The sequence below is a fragment of the Chiloscyllium plagiosum genome, unplaced genomic scaffold (assembly GCF_037043375.1).
Source record: "Chiloscyllium plagiosum isolate Xiang-an unplaced genomic scaffold, Cpla_swu_hap1 HiC_scaffold_1, whole genome shotgun sequence".
Classification (NCBI taxonomy): Eukaryota; Metazoa; Chordata; class Chondrichthyes; order Orectolobiformes; family Hemiscylliidae; genus Chiloscyllium; species Chiloscyllium plagiosum.
Genome location: NW_028270139.1, coordinates 46,276,104 through 46,296,738, shown reverse-complemented (window position 1 = coordinate 46,296,738; position 20,635 = coordinate 46,276,104). Strand labels below are relative to the sequence as shown.

General features: G+C 43.4%; 1 long non-coding RNA gene across 1 annotated transcript; it reads left to right on the top strand.

Annotated features, from left to right (window-relative positions):
* Positions 1–10,089: 10,089 nt before the first annotated feature.
* LOC122555763 (uncharacterized) lies at positions 10,090–11,478 on the top strand. The gene is made up of 3 exons (XR_006313356.2): positions 10,090–10,190; positions 10,935–11,046; positions 11,285–11,478. It is a non-coding gene; the product is annotated as an uncharacterized LOC122555763 (long non-coding RNA).
* Positions 11,479–20,635: the final 9,157 nt, after the last annotated feature.

The following is a 20,635-nucleotide window of genomic DNA, read 5'->3' as shown; positions in this document are numbered from 1 at the left end:
TGCAGCTGCTCATGAGAGCAAGGTGTAGAGTTTGTTTTTCCACACGTTTGAGATTATCGAAAAACATTGCCAGGATGGGATGAATCTTTGAGAATGCTGGCGGCCTTTCCTTGACAGCGGGCCTGGTAGATGGATCCTATAGATGGGAGGTTGGCCGTTGTGATTGTCCGGGTCAAGTTCATCAAATTCTATAACCGTCTCTGGTCTTGAATAGTACAGCTGCCATACCAGGTAGTGACATATCCAGGCAGAATGCTCTCGATGGCGCACCTATAAACGTTGGCAAGGGTATTCACCGTCATGCCAAAGAGACATTGTTGGGCCTTTGTAACCAGTGCGTCCACATGAACAGTCCAAGAAAGCTTGTTGTGGATGACCACTCCCAGGAGCTTGACACTCTCCACTCGTTCCACCTCTGTGTTGTTAAAGTGTAGGGCGGCAAGAGTAACATCCCGCCAAAAGTCAATAATGAGTTCCTTGGTTTTGCTGGCATTGAGAGTTAGGTTATTCTCAGTGCACCGTTTTTCCAGGTCTTCCACCTCCCGCCCGTAGTCTGTTTCATCACCATCTGAGATTCAACCGACTATGGTGGTGTCATCAGCGCACTTGTAAATGGCATTATTCTGGTATTTGGCGAAGCAGTCATTGATATACAGTGAGTACAGCATGGGGTGGTTACGCACACCTGGGGGGCTCCAGTGTTGAGTGTTAGTGAGGACGAAGTATTGTCCCTAAACTTCATTGATTGTGGCCTGTGGGTCAGAAAACTGAGGATCCAGTTGCACAGAGTGGGACTTAGTCCGAGATCACTAAGTTTAGTAATCAGTCTCGAGGGAATAATAGTGTTGAAGGTTGAACTGTAGTCAATGAGTAGGATTCTTACATAGCTGTTCTTGGTGTCAAGAGTGAAGGGCAAGTGATTTGGTATCTGACGTGGATCTGTTGGTCTGATAGGCAAATTGGAGTGGGTCAAGAGTAGTGGGGAGGCTGGAGTAGATTAATGCCATGACTAGGAGAAAGTGAGGTCTGCAGTTGCTGGAGATCAAAGTTGAAACTTTATTGCTGGAACAGCACAGCAGGTCAGGCAACATTTCCTGAGCTGGGGTAGGTCGGGTTGCAGGGAATGTAGGTACCGGCGCATTTCCTGAGCTGGGGTAAGTAAACACCTCCCCCCTCACTTCTCTCCAAGGCCCCAAAGGAAACTTCCATATCCGCCACAGATTCACCTGCACCTCCACCCACATCATCTACTGCATCCGCTGCAGCCGGTGTGGCCTCCTCTATATTGGGGAGACAGGCCGCCTACTTGCGGAGCGATTCAGAGAGCACCTCTGGGCCACCCGGACGAACCAACCCAACCAACCTGTAGCACAGCATTTCAACTCCCCCTCCCACTCCACCGAGGATATGCAGGTCATTGGACTCATCCACCGCCAAACCACAACAACCCGACGGTCGGAGGAGGAGCGTCTTATCTTCCGACTGGGAACCCTCCAACCGCAGGGGATGAACTTGGACTTCACCAGTTTCTTCATCCCCCCTCCCCCCACCTTGTCTCAGCCGGATCCCTCCAGCCCGGCACCGCCTTCCTGACCTGCAGTCTTCTTCTTGACCTCTCCGCCTCCATCCTACTCCGACCTATCACCCTCACCTTGACCTCTTTCCACCTATCACATTTCCAACGCCCCTCCTCCAAGTCCCTCTTCCCTACCTTTTATCTTCTCCTGCTGAACACTCTCTGCTCATTCCTGAAGAAGGGCCTGTGCCCGAAACGTCGAATCTCCTGTTCCCTGGATGTTGCCTGACCTGCTGTGCTGTTCCAGCAATAAAGTTTCAACTAATGCCATGACTAGCCTTTTAAAGTACTTCATAACCACAGAAGTTAAGGCCACTGGGCAGTAGTCATTGGGACATGCTGCATGAGCCTTCTTAGGCACAGGGATGATGTTGGCTCTCTTGAAACAGGCAGGGACAGTGGCCTGCTGCAGAGAGAGGTTGAAGATGTCCAAGAAGACCTCTGCCAGTTGATGTGCGAATGCTCTGAGTGCACGGCCTGGTACTCCGTCTAGTGACATAATTGATCACATGACAACCATGACAAGCTGCCTTCCAGTGTGTCTGCACTGAAAGGCAAGGTAAGGCAGATGTACTTTGGACCTTTAAGTTCTTGTTGTAGCGACAATGAATAAAAACGTTAGGTGAGGGACTTCTATGTCCATTAAAGTTATCATCGTTGGTGTTCCCTCGCGGATGAGGATGACTCTCTTCCACTCTCAGGGTGATTCTGTAGGTGGCTGTACAGACTGATGCAGCTACCATTGGCTCTGCTATACATGTGGCAGAAGGTGGTCATGGGGTGGGGTAGGTGGGGCATTGGTGTAACAGCGCGCTCCTTTCATTGTTTTTACCTGGATTCTGCTCTTTCCCATTGACAAGTCTCAAGGCTTAAGACCCCTTCCTGGATGCATCTCCTTCACTTTGACAGTCCTGGGCCTGTGCTTCCCAGGTGTCTGTGGGAATGCTGCACTTTGCCTGTGATGCCTTGAGGGTGTCACTGAAACATTTCTTCTGTCTACCTGGGCCCACCTGCCATTCCAAAGCTGGGTGTACAATACCTGCTTGGAGAGTCTCGTGTCAGTCATACACGTGTCAGTCAGACGATGATGTGCCCAGTCCATTGGAGCCAATCAAGAGTGGTCAGTGCCTCAATGCTGGGGATGTAGGCCTGGTCGTGGATGCTGGTGTTAATGTTTCTGTCTTCCCAGCAGATTCACAGGATTTTGAACAGGCAGCATTGGGGGGGATTGCTCCAGTGCCTTTAGGTGTCTGCTGTAGACATTGAAGTTGGCACAAAGTGAGTGAACTCTAAGAGAGTAAGCAGGGATCACTGAGATACACCCTGATCCAAACCTGAGTGTTGTCCCCATTTGAAAAGGGACCATGAAGCAGCATTGTAATGAGAGGTGCCAGTGTGATCCAAACTTTCCTGTAAGTGGATCAGAGATGTGCCATGATGATGCAGTGTGAATGGTGTGTCTCAGATCACAAGGTCCATGGATGTGGGATGCCTGCACATGGATTGTGACCTGGGATGATAGTAATATGTGTTCAAGGTGAAGGTCCAGAGAAGCGAGCGATAAGTGAAGTCTCCAAGTAACTGCTGCGACTTCCATATTGGGAAATCTCAGTGTCTAGTTTCCATCCAGTTTTTGGAAGAATAGAAAACTAAATATTAATGAGATGAGCGTAAAGACTAATGGGGAGTAATAATAGCAAGAATCTTGTCTCACAGTTTTACAATTGGTTAGAAAATGGGACTTTTTCCTCTTAGTGTTGTGAACGTCTTTGCTGGACGTCTCATGTGATTTTCCTAACTTTCTCACCAAGGCTCATATTGTTCAGGGCTGGGAAGATTCCACCTACAGTAACCGCTGAGCCCAACATCAAGCCACTTCAAAGGATTTTCATCAAACCATTTCAGTCTGCTGCAAATCATTTTCAAGAATATGTTACTTCAGTTATGGAGCTACCAGATGGACATTACAATACATGCAAGGAAAGCAAATGTCCATTGCAGACATGCTGCCAAGTACAGCACGCCTGATGGAGAATACAGAATATGCTATGATAAGATGTGAAATCTTCAAGATCCAACACAAAGCAGCTGTTTGACAAGCTCTAGAAACAATACACTCAAAGGAGTTGAATCTAAGGGACAAGCTCAAATCAAGCAAACTACCCAATGCAATGCAATTGTCCAAGCATTGTGAGAAGTTGTGATGAAGGGGTGACCCGAGGACACCCTTGTTGCTATAAGAGTATATTGAACACATAGAGAAAAATAGACAATCCAAGATGGAACATTGTACAAAAGAAAATAGAGTCAATATCGCTCAGGAGTAGAGAGAAGGGGTGATTAAGTTCATCTATGCAAGCCACTAAGGAACTGACTAGGAGAAAGTGAGGACTGCAGATGCTGGAGATCAGAGCTGAAAAATGTGTTGCTGGAAAAGCGCAGCAGGTCAGGCAGCATCCAAGGAGCAGGAGAATTGACGTTTCTTCAGGAATTGAGTTAGTCTGAGGAAGGCAAGAAATGTGCTCCACAGAACAAACATGAGCAACAAAATCAAGGATCACATCGGCCAGTGAGTAGCTGTCATGAATACCAAGTTAAGCAAGCTAGAGAGCGATTGATGACACATATCTTGGACAGACCATGAATGAATCTAGGAGTAAAGTTCTTCACATGCACAGAGACTGATTATGTTGTCACTGTAGACTACTATTCTGACTACTGGGAGATGGACCAACTGACTTCAGTGATACTGATGAGATTTTCAAAAGCCTTCTGAAATCTGTTTTTATTTTAGCTTTCAAGATATCTACTAGGTGTCTCAGTTCAACCTTAGTTAAAAATTTTCAAACAATCCATTGTCACATTCTCCACCCAGAAAAATCTCAGCAGCAGTCAAAGCCATTTTAAATTCTAATCTCTGTGATATACTTCACAATCACACTTCTTGTTTATGCTCATTACCTTATTGTACATTGTTTTTAAAGATTTGCTGGTCCTACCTAAATTCAACGAATATTCAATCGCATAAAGAGCCCTATTATATTTTAACCTAGCTGACGGTAATACCAGACAAGTCAGATCCCAAGGTGAGACCTTACTTGATAGAACATGAGTTTCACTTTTGCTGTTTATTTACTGTGGTGGTACTGTCACTCAACTTATCCACAAGAGGCTGCCGATTCACTTCTACCAAGAACACATATAAGTTTGCCACAAAAGAAAATAAAGTATCAACTATGTTTCACTAAAAGAGCAATGTCTGACACAATGTTATTACAAAAATCAGGAAGATTCAAGCTTTTGACACAGCCACAACTTTACAGATATTCAAACTTCAATGAAGGGTCAGTGCCTGTCTTTATGTTAAAGCTCCTTGTTCAGGAGGTGTGACTATTTTTTTGGCAAATTTCTGTATTAACACAATGCTATTTCCTTTGATTAATGCTTTTTTTGAGGCCATTGTACAAGTTGCAAATTCATGTCACCTACTCCTCATGTATTCCTTAAAGTTGTGTCTTCAATGGTCTTGTAAGATGTTTTCTACTCAAATATCTCAAACGCTGAACGTTTTTGGTCCCTTTCTCTTACTGACTTCTAAGCCACTCCGGGTTTCTTTTCTTCTACCCTGACTGCTTTGGAGACTGCTGGACTAACCTTGCTGTCGGAATGACTGCACATTATCCTTCTTTTCTTTCACATTATCTTTTGTTTTTATTTCTGTTTCAAAAACCTTGATGTTCGGCAACTGCCCAGTTTCTTGAACTCCTGTCTTTTGTTTTCTCTGGTACACTGAACTATTAACCCTAAGGGTTTAAAGGCATTAATTTAAACGTATGTTTAAATCCATATAAACGGAACAACTGTGCAGATACTCCTCCGCGCTCACAGAACAAATCTAAAATGAAACTAAAAAGTGTCTGCCCCTTCTTAACGCTCGCAATATAGAAATTCAAATGCAACATAAAGCTATACATCATTTCTCCAATTCAGACCTGAAATTCCCACACAATAATAGTATATTTTGTAAATTAGTAAACAAATATTAATTGCCTTTGTATCTATAATAAAATTGCATTTGACAGATCACATCAATTCTCATCTTTCTGTCATAGCTTAAGTATCTGTCACACACGTTTCATTCCAATGAGGTACCAGTAAGGTTCAATCAGTGCTATTAAAACAGTTTGTCTAGTCAACTTCCTAGTTGCATTTTTTCTACACCTTAGCTACCACGTTTTCCTGCATTACAAAAGTGACTACACAAAAAAAGTACTTTGTTTGCTTTAGGACATTCTACAGTCATGAACGTCTGAATATAAGTGCAAGTTCTTGTTTCCTTCTAAGAACTCTAGACTAAGTGATCCATGGACTGCAAGGTTTGATATCTGTGGCCGTGGAAAATGAGTTGAAGCTTTAATGCTGATATTATTTTGACATGCCAATAAAGTATTTTCCACATGTTCCAGATATTTCTGGAGAACAGTGAGAGCTCCTCCAACTTAATCTTCCATAGTCATGTGTAAAAACTAATAAAACCAGCCTTTGTAATGAATCCAATTTTGCCTTTGGCCATTTAAGGATATCAGCAACCCTAGCAAGAGCCAACTTTGCCATTCGGCATGGTACAACAGACAAGCAGGAGGCTACTTAAATATGTTATGTTATCTTATATTCTACTAACGCAGCTAGGAAGTCCAGTGTTAGTGACGTGCCATGATTAATAGTTGGATTGACAAGGGAGGGTTCTGGCTCTTCATATTAGAAAACTGTTCTGCTTTGTTTGGCCAACTCTGTACCGGATTCACCTTCACACAAAGGAATACTCCAAGCTAATAGCTCCCAAGGCAATATGAAAATGTGTCATATATCTCTGAATGAGTTTTCTGGAAGACTTTGGTGATTAAAGGAAAATAGTGAAATGGAATATTAAAAAACAACTTTTCCAGAAAAGTTATTGGAAGCTATTTTTCAATTCTTCCTTTTCTCCCCTGAGGAAATATTTACCTTTCATAATTAATGTAAGTCCAATCTTGGTTTTGCCTGTCCTTTTATATTGGTAACCCACCCTCAAAATGTATCTAGGATGTTTTTATTGATAGGTATCATTTACACTCCTCGATATTGATTCCGATATTTGAAAATTTGATTTGTTGCGAGCTCAGACTTGAATCTGGAGACAACATCTGTATGGGCTGGACTTGGAGCTGTACTGACTGGAATAACAACTATCAAGAAGGAATTATAACAAATGGATCTTTAACAAAACAGAGAGAGTCATTTATTGGAGATGGTTTCCTGTCTGACATTTTCCTTAAATAGAAGTTGAATGTTGGATTAATGAGAGTACTTTTGCCTCAAATTATAGTTTTGTTTTCCAAAGTTAGTTGTCCAGAGTGATTTTAGCTTTATTCTGTGGTCAATAGAAGTAAAAACAAATCTGTCTGTATAATACTGATAGCCCTCGTCACCCAATAGTCAGATCCAAAGAGAATATAACTAATAAAAGTAAGAGTGAGCAATTAGTTGACTGATCTGCTATGAGTTTACAAGACAATAGTCTTGTGTGTCCTGCGTTTTTATTGATCAAGCTTTAAGATGTGTACCTGCAGCTAGTGTGCCTCAGGGCATAAGTCGCATGACCAAGGCAAGTTAGGAAGGATATTTGTGCAAGATTACATTTGAATCCGAATACACCCTTTTCATAAAAAAAAACAAGTTTATATGCAGTACCCTTTATAACTATGATTTATTGAAGTTTTGTGCTATTCAAACAACTGTTCTCACACATTAACAACCACTTGTTATTTTAACAAAAATGTGCTGGAGAAATTCAATGGGTCTGGCAGCATTTTCTTCAGTTTTGAAACTTGAAACATTAACTCTGTTTCTCTCTGTACAGATGCTGCCAGACGTGAGAGTCACAGGAAACAGAGTTGTACTATCAGTGATCCCCAATACCCTCACAGCCCAGTGTCCAGGCCTTTGATCAGGCACTGAATACCTCTTATTGAGGGACCAACACCACTCTTCCCAAATCCCACTGGCCACATTGTTTACTTCTTGGCATGCTGGGTGATGACAATCTGCCTACTATTGGATTAATCCCAGTGCTAGCAGAAGGAGGTCTTCAGAGGTCACCAATTGGCCACTGAAGGCTTCGATTGTCACAAGAGTAGGAAGTTCAACTGCGTGTCCACAACTTAATTCCATCAGAGACAGGGAGGTGGCGGGGATATGGTGCCACCTAATTAAAAGCCCTTTCTGTCTCCAACTTACTATCAGCAAGAGCAGAGAATTCTTGCCATTGTTTTGCCTGTGGTTGCAAATAAGCTGGACATGAGCGAGTGAAATTCCTGCATGTTGGCAGGGTGAGGATGGGGACTACAGCAAGACAATGTCAGAAACTACAGTTAGTGACATCTTGCTCTAGGAGGAAGCTTACGTACGAGTGATTTTTTTCACTCTGTCAGAGACGCTCTAGCCTTAGCTTCAGGGCATCCAATGATAAGTGAGTACATGGTTTCCCTTTGCATCTTGTGTAGGTGTCACGATGGGAGGAGGGTCAGGAGAGTAGTAGGCAAGGGTAGAAGTCAGCTTTTATAATTTTAATTAGATTCCCTACAGTGTGGAACAGGCCCTTCGGCCCACCAAGTCCACACCGATCCTCCGAAGAGCAAACCACCCAGACCCATTTCCCTCTGACTAATGCATCTAACACTACGGGCAATTTAGTATGGCCAATTCACTTGACCTACACATCTTTGGACTTTGGGAGAAAACCAGAGTACCTGGAGGAAACCCACGTAGACTCAGGGAGAATCTGCAAACTCCACACAGACAGTCTCCCTAAGCTGGAATCAAATCTGGGACTCTGGCACTGTGAGGCAGGAGTGCTAACCACTGAGCCACCATTTCCGGGCCATCTGCTTATCCCTGATCCATTAGAATTGCCCCACATAATGGCAAAGGGAGGCTCTCTCCTACTAACCGTGCTGGTCACCATGGTTTCCCAGTCAGGAAGCTGATATTTCTGAGACAGCAAATTTACCCCAAACTTAGAGATGTTACTACATGCAATCTGCAGGCTGGAAAAAAAACACTGTGTAAGGGGTTGTAGCCATCACAGACTCTTTGGGGGAGACAAAAAGCTTCTCAGTAAAGTTAGAATGTGAGAGATGGTTTCTAAGGACTGACTGTGGATGTGGGCTCTTGCACTAGGTACCTCCTCCCTTGCTGTTCTGAGGTGTTCTTCCTCTCATTGGCATCCTTCGCTGCTCACTTTTATTCACAATCCACAAAGTAGATTTACAGGAGCACCCACAGCTGCAATCAAGCTGGTTTCAATGAAAACGAAAGCCAGAGAATTACTTTCAGTCAAAGTTAGAATTCAGTTGTTGAATGCAGAAAGAAAGTCCAGAAGATGACAGGATGCTCTGGCTAAGTTCATTAATTGCAGGTTTGACCCTGCTGGTTTCTTCACAATTGTTATTTCCTTTATTTAAAGATGAGCCAAGAACTGGGAAAGCCCAATTTCATTTAAGATCCATTAACAGCCATTGGATAATCATTTAAATATTATTACAAACATATTAAGAATTTCTGGAATGCGCACCTTGGAGACGTGTGGACCTGATTCATCAGGGCAACTATCAAACCTAACCACTGAGCCACCATTTCCGGGCCAAGTTCCTGAAGAAGGGCTCATGCCCGAAACGTCGATTCTCCTATTCCCTGGATGCTGCCTGACCTGCTGCGCTTTTCCAGCAACACATTTTCAGCAACTATCAAACCTTGAAAGGGTGATGCACATATGTGCAGTGTTTGTTATGTTTGCCTTTGAGGTACTTCTTTTACATTTGTAAAACACATTCGATATCACACACACAGCATCGTCTCACCAGAATTACTCTGTGTGTATTTTCCTAACTACAAAAATATGGCATTTGCAAATATAAATCAGGGATGACGCCAAACTTACACTACTACAAGGTACAAACAAAAACTTGGCATTTTGCATCTGGTTTTCAAATTTTCACTTGCAAAATGTGTTGCATTTTCAGTCCAAAAAGAATGACATAAACTCGGGTTTTCACTTCCCTTAATTGTGTGGAATGAATGGAAAGGGATTTCACAGATTTACAGATCTGCTCTGGCCATAATGTCTGTAATGTTTGGCCATTTGTAGCAAAAGTGTTCCCTCCAATGTTAATGCAATATGGTTTCCACTATCGTTGCCATTTTGGTTGAAAATAGCCAATCCTCCCTAGATGAACTGACGTCTTTTGCAATGTGTCAGGTTTCAGTAGGGATTCAGGTTTCATGTTGGTGCACGTCAATAAAAATCTGACAATATCATTCCTAAAATGCTCCTGAAAGTACAACAGCTGGTGGTGGATCTATCTGATTTTCACATCTGAGAGACACAAGCAGATGACAGAGGGAAATGGTGTCATCACCTGGGAGCTGGTATGTGCTGCTATGATGATGAGTGACTACAGCAATATGTAACAAAACCAAAAACAACAAGTCACAATGAAACCTGTCTGGCAACTACTTCCAAGTAAAAGTTCAGCTTTCTTTGGCAAACTGTTTGTCCAGCACCAAGCAAACAAATGTAAGTTATGAAAAAATTTACCATTGCTGAATTTTGCAATATCAGGCTAGGCACGACCCATGGGAAAACCAAAACTAGGTTAACTACGTTTATAGCCAATGAGATCTGTTCAGCTGGGTTTTGTTGATTTAAAATGGAGTCTAGATGATTTTAGATTGGGGCAGTCTGGTTGAATTTATCAAGCTAACAGTCACAAATGGACCCCTTCAAGTTAAGTAGCTCAAATGCTTCAGGTTTGACACAGATAGACCGTGAGGGAAGACTGAGACACTAAGTTGATGGATAATATAATTTGATGAATTTTAATCAGATCAGTCAGCTGTGTTACATTCACCCAACAACTAAAGACTATTTAAGTAAGAAATACAACACACAGAAGTTATATGTATCAGAAGAATAAGAGACTTAAACAGGATATCCAAAATCTGGCTTTTGGACAGGAGGAAGATTCCTTTTGAGACCAAACACCTCCCTGTTTCATAGCAACAGAAACTGTTGTGGAAAACTGACACCTCTTTCAGATTGGTCTGAAGCAGACTTACACTTCAACCGCCATCAGGGTACTTGGAGAACTCAAAAATATGCCATACAGTGCTTTTATCAGACTAAACCCCCACTCAGTTAAAAGGTTTTGTTAAAACCCAATTTACTAATGATATTGTAATAGTTGATGTAACTGAATATTTCTATATGTACATGAATTCTCACTTTAAGATTGTCTCAAGTTGCCTGTTTTATCTTTAGTACAGACACTACCCCCATTTATTACGAAGTTGCGTTCTTTGCATGAGCACAGTTTACACTGACAGCCAGAGGTCCCTGATCTTTTCTTTCTCACAGTCCATTGTTGAAAAATGTAAGTAATTAATAATGCTAGTAACAATTGCTTTTTATTTACTGCTGATTATTAATCACTTATCCTTAAAATATACTATAACTGAGATGTTTCTTTTAATCAACCACACATTGATGATGGCTACTCATAAATTATTTTGTCAGTGCTCTGGGATTGATTAATGTGTCTGGATAACTGCACAAGACAACTTCTTTAAAACCTCATATATTACTTCAACAATTATCTCTTTCCCTTTCAGGCTAATAAATATATGTCTCTGTAAAGCCTCGAAAATTACACAGATCACCTAAAACGTAAACTAAAATACTAAATCACGGGATTATGGACATGGTGGAATTCCTGGAGTTGACTAAAGAGGTGGTGAGAAGGAGAAAGAATTGGGCGAGTTGGTCCTGGAGAGATATTCATGCTTTTTCTTCCATTTCACCAATGAAGTGGTGGGTGAGACGTTTTTTGGAAACTTTCATGACTCACCGTTATTAATGTCATAAAGAGGTCGGAAGAATAAGAAAATAACTTGCCATTTAAATGGAAGGAGACTTCAAAATGCTTCAATGCAGAGGGATCTGGGTGTCCTAATGCATGAGAAGCAAAAAGCTAGTTTGCAGGTACAGCAGGTATTAAGGAACATTGCATTTATTTCAATGCGAGAGGCCGAACAGGGAAGGCAGATGAACTCAGGGCATGGTTAGGAACATGGGACTGGGATATCATAGCAATTACAGAAACATGGCTCAGGGATGGGCAGGACTGGCAGCTTAATGTTCCAGGATACAAATGCTACAGGAAGGATAGAAAGGGAGGCAAGAGAGAAGGGGGAGTGGTGTTTTTGATAAGGGATAGCTTTACAGCTATGCTGAGGGAGGATATTCCTGGAAATACAACCAGGGAAGTTATTTGGGTGGAAATGAGAAATAAGAAAGGGATGATCACCTTATTGGGATTGTATTATAGACCCCCTAATTGACAGAGGGAAATTGAGAAACAAACTTGTAAGGGGATCTCAGCTATCTGTAAGAATAATAGGGTAGTTATGGCCGGGGATTTTAACTTTCCAAACATACACTGGGACTGCCATAGTGTTAAGCAATTAGATGGAGGGGAATTTATTAAGAGCATACAAAAATCTTTTCTGATTCAGTATGTGGATGTACCTACTTGGGAAATAAGGCAGGGCAGGTGACTGAGGTGTCAGTGGGGGAGCACTTTGGGGTCAGCGACCATAATTCTATTAATTTTAAAATAGTGATGGAAAAGGATAGACCAGATCTAAAAGTTAAAGTTCTAATTTGGAGGAAGGTTAATTTTGATGGTATTAGGCAAGAACTTTCAAAAGCTGATTGGAGGCAGATGTTCGCAGGTAAAGGGATGGCTGGAAAATGGGAAGCCTTCAGAAATAAGATAACAAGAATCCAGAGAAAGTATATTCCTGTCAGGGGGAAAGGACAGGCTGGTAGGTATAGGGAATGCTGGATGATTAGAAAAATTGAGGGTTTTGTTAAGAAAAAGAAGGAAGCATATGTCAGGTATAGACAGGAGAGACTGAGTGAATCCTTAGAAGAGTATAAAGGCAGTAGGAGTATACTTAAGAGGGAAATCAGGAGGGCAAAAAGGAGACATGAGATAGCTTTGGCAAATAGAGTTAAGGAGAATCCAAAGAGTTTTCACAAATATATAAAGGAAAAAGGGCGACTAGGGAGTGAATAGGGCCCCTCAAAGATCAGCAAGGCAGCCTTTGGGTGGAACTACAAGAGATGGGGGAGATACTAAACATGTATTTTGCATCAGTGTTTACTGTGGAAAAGGAAATGGAAGATAGAATGTGGGGAAATAGATGGTGACACCTTGCAAAATGTCCATATTACAGAGGAGGAAGTGCTGGATGACTTCAAATGCATAAAGGTGGGTAAATCCCCAGGACCTGATTAGGTGTACCCGAGAACTCTGTGGGAAGCTAGAGAAGTGATTGCTGGGCCTCTTGCTGAGATATTTGTATCATTGATAGTCACAGATGAGGTGCCGGAAGACTGGAGGTTGGCTAGCGTGGTGCCATTATTTAAGAAAGATGGTAAGGACAAGCCAGGGAACTATAGACCAGTGAGCCTGATATCAGTGGTGGGCAAGTTATTGGAGAGAATCCTAAGGGACAGGATGTACATGTATGTGGAAAGGCAAGGACTGATTAGGGATAGTCAACATGGTTTTGTGTGTGGGAAATCATGTCTCACAAACTTGATTGAGTTTTTTGAGGAAGTAACAAAGAGGATTGATGAGGGCAGAATGGTAGATGTGATCTATATGGACTTCAGTAAGGCATTCGACAAGGTTCCCCATGGGAGACTGGTTAGCAAGGTTAGATCACATGGAATACAGGGAGAACTAGCCATTTGGATACAGAACTGGCTCAAAGATAGAAGACAGAGGGTGGTGGTGGAGGGTTGTTTTTCAATCTGGAGGCCTGTGACCAGTGGAGTGCCACAAGGATCTGTACTGGGCCCTCTACTTTTTGTCATTTACATAAATGATTTGGACGCGAGCATTAGAGGTACAGTTAGTAAGTTTGCAGATGACACCAAAATTGGAGGTGTAGTGGACAATGTAGAGGGTTACCTCAGGTTACAACAGGATCTGGACCAGATGGGCCAATGGGCTGAGAAGTGGCAGATGGAGTTTAATTCAGATAAATGCGAGGTGCTGCATTTTGGGAAAGCAAATCTTAGCAGGACTTATACACTTAATGGTAAGGTCCTAGGGAGTGTTGCTGAACAAAGAGACCTTGGAGTGCAGGTTCATAGCTTCTTAAAAGTGGAGTCACAGGTAGATAGGATAGTGAAGAAGGCATTTGGTATGCTTTTCCTTTATTGGGCAGAGTATTGAGTACAGGAGTTGGGAGGTCATGCTGTCGCTGTACAGGACATTGGTTAGGCCACTGTTGGAATATTGCGTGCAATTCTGGTCTTCTTCCTATCGGAAAGATGTTGTGAAACTTGAAAGAGTTCAGAAAAGATTTACAAGGATGTTGCCAGGGTTGGAGGATCTGAGCTACAGGGAGAGGCTGAACAGGCTGGGGTTGTTTTCCCTGGAGCATTGAAAGCTGAGGGGTGACCTTATAGAGGTTTATAAAATCATGAGGGGCATGGATAGGATGAATAGACAAAATCTTTTCCCTGGGGTGGGTGAGTCCAGAACTAGAGGGCATAGGTTTAGGGTGAGAGGGGAAAGATATAAAAGGGATCTTAGGGGCAACATTTTCATGCAGAAGGTGGTGCATGTATAGAATGAGCTGCCAGAGGAAGTGGTAGAGACTGGTACAATTGCAACATTTAAAAGTCATCTGGATGGTATATGAAGAGGAAGGGTTGTAGGGATATGGGCCAGGTGCTGGCAAATGGGATTAGATTAGGTTGGGATATCTGGTCAGCATGGACGAGTTGAACGAAGGGTCTATTTCTGCGCTGTACATCTCTATGACTATGACAAATGGAATTTTAGCATTCATCACTCAAGGAATTGAAGATAAAAGAAGGGAAATATTGTTGCAACTGTATAAGGCATGGGTGTGACCACATCAGGAGATTTTACTGGTAAGGCCAGCAATAGGGTGAGATGCTTGCCTGTCACAGGTTGATTATTTCATGACCTGGGAGGCATTCCTTCCTGTCCTTTGTCTCAATTAATCTATTCTCCCTTAATTTAATCTTTATGTCTCTCTCTTTATTTCTACCTATATACCTAATTTGATTGAATGATTTTCTCCTAACATAATATTAAAAGCTACAAATGGCATTCTATGTCACTGTAATCTTTTAAATATGTCTGCAATGTAATGTAAGCTGTGTGATTTCTATATATTTTATTAGCTTTCATTAGAGTTTGGAATTTTTTACTAGCGGCATATCAGTTATGCTGTGTGTATATGAAGGGACTTAATGATTAATTTGGCAATAGTCCTGGAGCCATTTTAAAAAAAAATAACAATATGAGAAGCAGATTGCCTGGAGTGGTAATGGGAATTTGTTTGTCGTGGGAGAATGTTTTAAGCAGTCAGAGTAAATATTGAAGAGCATTCAGTTGCTTTCGGTTGGAAGGATCAAAAATCAAATTTCTTTTGCTCAGATTTCAGGTTGCTTATTCCCTGGTTGAGGTGAGATATGTGGAAAACATTCTCTGAAGAATAGAGATAATTTGGAACAATTAGGGCACAGATTACTTCAGTGTAAAGGTTTTAGTTTGAAAACTCCAGACCAGATGTGTTTGGTTAGACCCCTGAATTATTCAGAGCTGAGAAGATTTAAGCTCAATTGTGTGAACATTCAAGAAAGAGGCTATCAGAATCTCAGGCTAGAAATTGAAAGCAGCAGTTAAATCTGTGATAGAGAAGGGAATTCTCTTTGATATTGGAGTACTGTAAAAAAATATTGCAATATTTGGAATAGGTGGTATATTATATTTTTACCATGTTTCAAAATATTTAGTATTGTACACTACATAATTAGTTTGAGTTCTTCTGTTTTATCCACTTTGCTTTTGCATTATAAACACAAATCTGCAACATTGCATGCTTGTGTTTCTGTGAAAAAAAAATCACCTCATAAAATAAACAAAACACAGAAATGAGCTTTCAAACCATATCTCAGTCTGGGATCTGACTGATCCAGGCATAAGCAAAAGCCCCAGTAACTTTCCGCTATTAGCATTGCTGCCTCACAGTGCCAGAGACCCGTGTTCAATTCCCGCCTCAGGCAACTGTTTGTGTGGAGTTTGCACGTTCTCCCCGTGTCTGTATGGGTTTCCTCCGGGTGCTCCGATTTCCTCCCACAGTCCAAAGATGTGCAGGTCAGGTGAATTGGCCATGCTAAATTACCCGTAGTGTTAGGTGAAGGGGTAAATGTAGGGGAATGGGTTTGGGTGGGTTGCGTTTCAGCGGGTCGGTGTGGACTTGTTGGGCCGAAGGGCCTGTTTCCACACTGTAAGTAATCTAATCAGAATGTGATGATTGGTATCAGATTGAGCTGCAAGAGTGATGTTTCCAAAGAATAACAAAGTCTGAGTAATTAGAGATAATTGGTTCAATGAGACATGATTAATCTGCTGTTATCAGGTTACTGATTTCCATTAAGAGTCTGTTATGGTACATTGGTCGTGCCCCATCCCTTGCTCCAGGTCCTATCTGCTCCAGACATGTGTCATAATGTGGCTGAGTAGGATTATCTAAAATTACCTGTTGGTTTTCATTCCAAATCAAAACTTTTTAAAGATCATTTTAATTCTATTAAGCATTCAACCTTTTTTGATATTTTTAAAATTAAATGCTTAGAAAATGAGTTGAGTGATTTATAAGCTCAAACAACATTTAAATATAATGGCAAAATATTTTACTGAGGTATGAAAAATATATAACATTTCCAGAGAACTCTGATATATTTTCAATAATTCCTTTTGTGGGATGCAGTTGTTCAATTATGCCAAAAAAAGTGCTGATTTTCAAAAAAAAAAAAATTAATCAAGGGGACCTTGAAACCTCATTCTGGCAAAGTAACAATAAACAGGATCTATGTCCTATGGCTCAAATATTCCTGAGAGGCACATGATATAGCACTGGATCCGACAGGCCTTCTGGGGAACTACTTACAATAGTCGTAGGGCCTTTGCATCTGCAGAAGGGGGAACTAACACATCGCGGAATCAATATTTGGTCTATAAAATATGAGTCACATGCAGTTACAGCTTATATCTTCATTTCCTAGGGCACAGTTTTTTGTCGAGCAAAGTAAACATTCCACGTTCCGTTGTTTAGTTTGGCACAGCTGTCCAACAATGATCTTTTTTCTTGTTCAGTTCCTCATCTTAGTGCAGCTCCATTTGTCCCACCCTTGCAATGCCCCTCTCTGAGGTGAGCTGGAGGGGCCTTATTCAATGTTTCCAAATGGGTACAATAAGATCTAAGCCAATTTAAATTGCATGTATGTATGTACTCCCCCATCATTGTCAGTGTCTTCCCATGGGCTCCTGAGTTGGTCAGGCTCCCACCATCCCGGCTGCAGAATCAGGGAGTGCGTGGGAGAGAAAGACGGAAACTTATTGAGGGTACGTTGGTGGCACGGATGAAGAAGGCTTATCTGTAAATAATAGCTTTCCCATACATGGTCAAGATGTTCACTTTCTTTCATATGCTTGTGAATTTATTTTTATTCATTCATGGCACATGGGACATGCTGGCTGGGCAGGCTTTTCCTGCCCATCCCTTGTTGCCCTTGAGAAGCTGGTGGTGAGCTGTTTTCCTGAACTGCTGCGGTCCATATGCTGGAGGTAGACCCACAATGCTGTTAGGGGGAGAATTTCCAGATTTTTGACCCAGTGACAGCGAAGGAATGGCTATGTTTCCATGTCAGGATAGTGAGTGGATTGGAGGGGAACTCACAGGCGCTGGTGTTCCCATGTATCTGCTGCCCTTGTCGTTCTAGATGGAAGTACTCTATGGTGTGGAAGATGCTGTCTAAGGATCTTTGGTGAATTTCTGCATTGCATCTTGTAGATAGCACACGCTGCTGCTACTGAGGGTCGGTGGTGAAGGGAGTGAATGTTTGTGGAGCTGGGGCCAGTCAAGCAGGTTGCTGTGTCCTGGATGGTATCAAGGTTCTTGAGTATTGTTGGGACTGCACCCATCCAGGCAAGTGGGGAGCATTCCATCACACTCCTGTCTTCTGCTGTGCAGATAATGGAGAGTCTTGGAGAGTCGTGGGGGGTGGTGGGGGGGGGGGGGGGGGAGAGGTGAGTTATTCGCCTGCAGTATTTCTAGCTTCTGACCTCCCTGAAGTGGATAGTGAGGGATTCAGTGATGGTAACACTATTGAATGTTAGTGGTTAAATTGTCTCATTGGAGATGGTCACTGTCTGGCGTTTGTGTGACACAAACGCTACTTTTCAGCCCAAGCCTGAATGACATCCAGATCTTGTTGCTTTCTGAACTGCTTCAGTATCTAAGGAGATTGTCTGTGTAGGTGTTAAATGAATTTTTACACTATCCACCATACACCATTCATGGCCATACACAAAGCGCAGTGAATGGAGGCCTGTGCTGAGAGACCACTGCACAACCAGGAAACAGGGGGACAATGTGTACACAAGACTTGGTCATCATTCAACATTCCTGATGCTTTTCTCTGTCCCTGCATAAAGATGTAACTGTCAAAGAGTTGTCCAGCAGTGGTTATGCTAGGGACATGTAACCCACAGAAAGGGTCAGTGCAGTAGGTCAGGGTTAGGTAGCCTGCTGGCTTGTGTGCTGTGTGCTGTACTGGGGTCTGTGTGCTGTACTGTCCATGGGCTTGTGTGCTGTACTTTGCATAGTACAGTATGCTGTACTGTGTATGGGCCTATGTACTGTACTGTGCTTTGGATCTGTGTGCTGTACTGTGCATGGGTCTGTGCACTGTACTGTGCTTGGGTCTGTATACTGTACTGTGCATGGGGCTGTGTGTGTACTGTGTTTGGGCCTGTATGCTGTACTGTGCATGAGCCTGTGTGCAGTACTGTCCATGGACCTCTGTGCTGTAATGTGCGTGGACCTGTGGCTGTATTGTCCATGGGCCTCTGTGTGGTATTGTGTGTGGGCCTGTGTGCTGTACTGTGTGTGGGCCTGTGTGCTGTACTGTGTGTGGGTCTATATGCTGTACTGTGCATGGCCCTGTGTGTTGTACTGTGCGTGGGCCTGTGTGCGGGTCTATATGCTGTACTGTGGATGGAAGTGTGTGCTGTACTGTGCATGGGTCTGTGCACTGTACTGTGCTTGGGTCTGTATACTGTACTGTGCATGGGGCTGTGCGTGTACTGTGTTTGGGTCTGTGTACTGTACTGTGCATGAGGCTGTGTGCTGTATTGTGCTTGGATCTGTGTGCTGTAATGTGCATATGGGCCTGTGTGCTGCACATGAATGAGCCTGTGTGCTGTACTGTGCATATGTATTTGAGTGCTGTACTGTACGTGGGCCTGTATGCTGTACTGTGTGTGGCCCTGTGTAGTATACTGTGCTTGGATCTGTATGCTGTACTGTCCGTGGTCCTCTGCGCTGGACTGTGCATGGGCCTGTGTGCTGTACTCTGCATGGGGCTGTGTGCCGTACTATCCATGGGCCTGTGTGCTGTACTGTGCATGGGGCTGTGTGCCGTACTATCCATGGGCCTGTGTGCTGTACCGTGCATGGGTCTGTGTGCTGTACTATCCATGGACCTCTGTGCTGTACTGTGCGTGGACCTGTGGCTGTACTGTCCATGGGCCTCTGTGTGGTATTGTGTGTGGGCCTGTGTGCTGTACTGTGTGTGGATCTGTGTACTGTACTGTGTGTGGGTCTATATGCTGTACTGTGCATGGTCCTCTGTGCTGTACTGTGTGTGGGCCTGTGTGCTGTACTGTGTGTGGGTCTATATGCTGTACTGTGCATGGGCCTCTGTGTTGTACTGTGTGTGGGCCTGTGTGCTGTACTGTGTGTGGGTCTATATGCTGTACTGTGAATGGCCCTGTGTGTTGTACTGTGTGTGGGCCTGTGTGCGGGTCTATATGCTGTACTGTGGATGGAAGTGTGTGCTGTACTGTGCATGGGCCTCTGTATTGTACTGTGTGTAGGCCTGTATGCTATACTGTGTGTGGGTCTGTATGCTGTACTGTGCATGGGCCTGTGTGCTGTACTGTCCATGGGCCTGTGTGCTGTACTGTCCATGGGCCTCTGTGCTGTATTATGCATGGGCCTGTGTGCTATACTGTGTGTGGGCCTGTGTGCTGTACTGTGTGTGGGTCTGTGTGCTGTACTCTGTGTGGGTCTATATGCTGTACTGTGCATGGGTCTCTGTGCTGCACTGTGCATGGGTCTGTATGCTGTACTGTGCGTGGACCTGTGTGCTGTACTGCACATGGCCCTGTGTAGCATACTGTGCTTGGGTCTGTGTGCTGTACTGTCCGTGGGCCTCGGTGCTGTACTGTGCATGGGCTTGTGTGCTGTACGGTGCATGGGCCTACATGCTGTACTGTCCATGGGCCTGTGTGCTGTACTTTGCATGGGCTTCTGTGCTGTACTGTGCATGGGCCTGTATGCTGTACTGTACATGGGTCAGTGTTCTGCACTGTGCGTGGGCCTCTGTGCTGTACTGTGCATGGGCCTGTGTGTTATACTGTGTGTGGGTCTGTGTGCTGTACTGTGTGTGAGTCTAAATGCTGTACTGTGAATGGGCCTGTATGCTGTACTGTGCATGGGTCTGTGTTCTGCACTGTGCGTGGGTCTGTACGCTGTACTGTGCATGGGCCTGTGTGCTGTACTGTGCATGGGCCTCTGTGTTGTACTGTGTGTGGGCCTGGTGCTGTACTGTATGTGGGTCTAAATGCTGTACTGTGAATGGGCCTGTGTGCTGTACTGTGCATGGGCCTGTGTGCTGTATTGTGCGTAGGTCTGTATGCTGTACTATCCATGGGTCTGTGTGCTGTACTGTCCAGGGGCTTGTGTGCTGTACTGTGCATGGGCCTGCATGCTGTACTGTGCATGGTACAGTGTGCTGTACTGCTGTAATTTGCATGGCCTTCTGTGCTGTACTGTGCATAG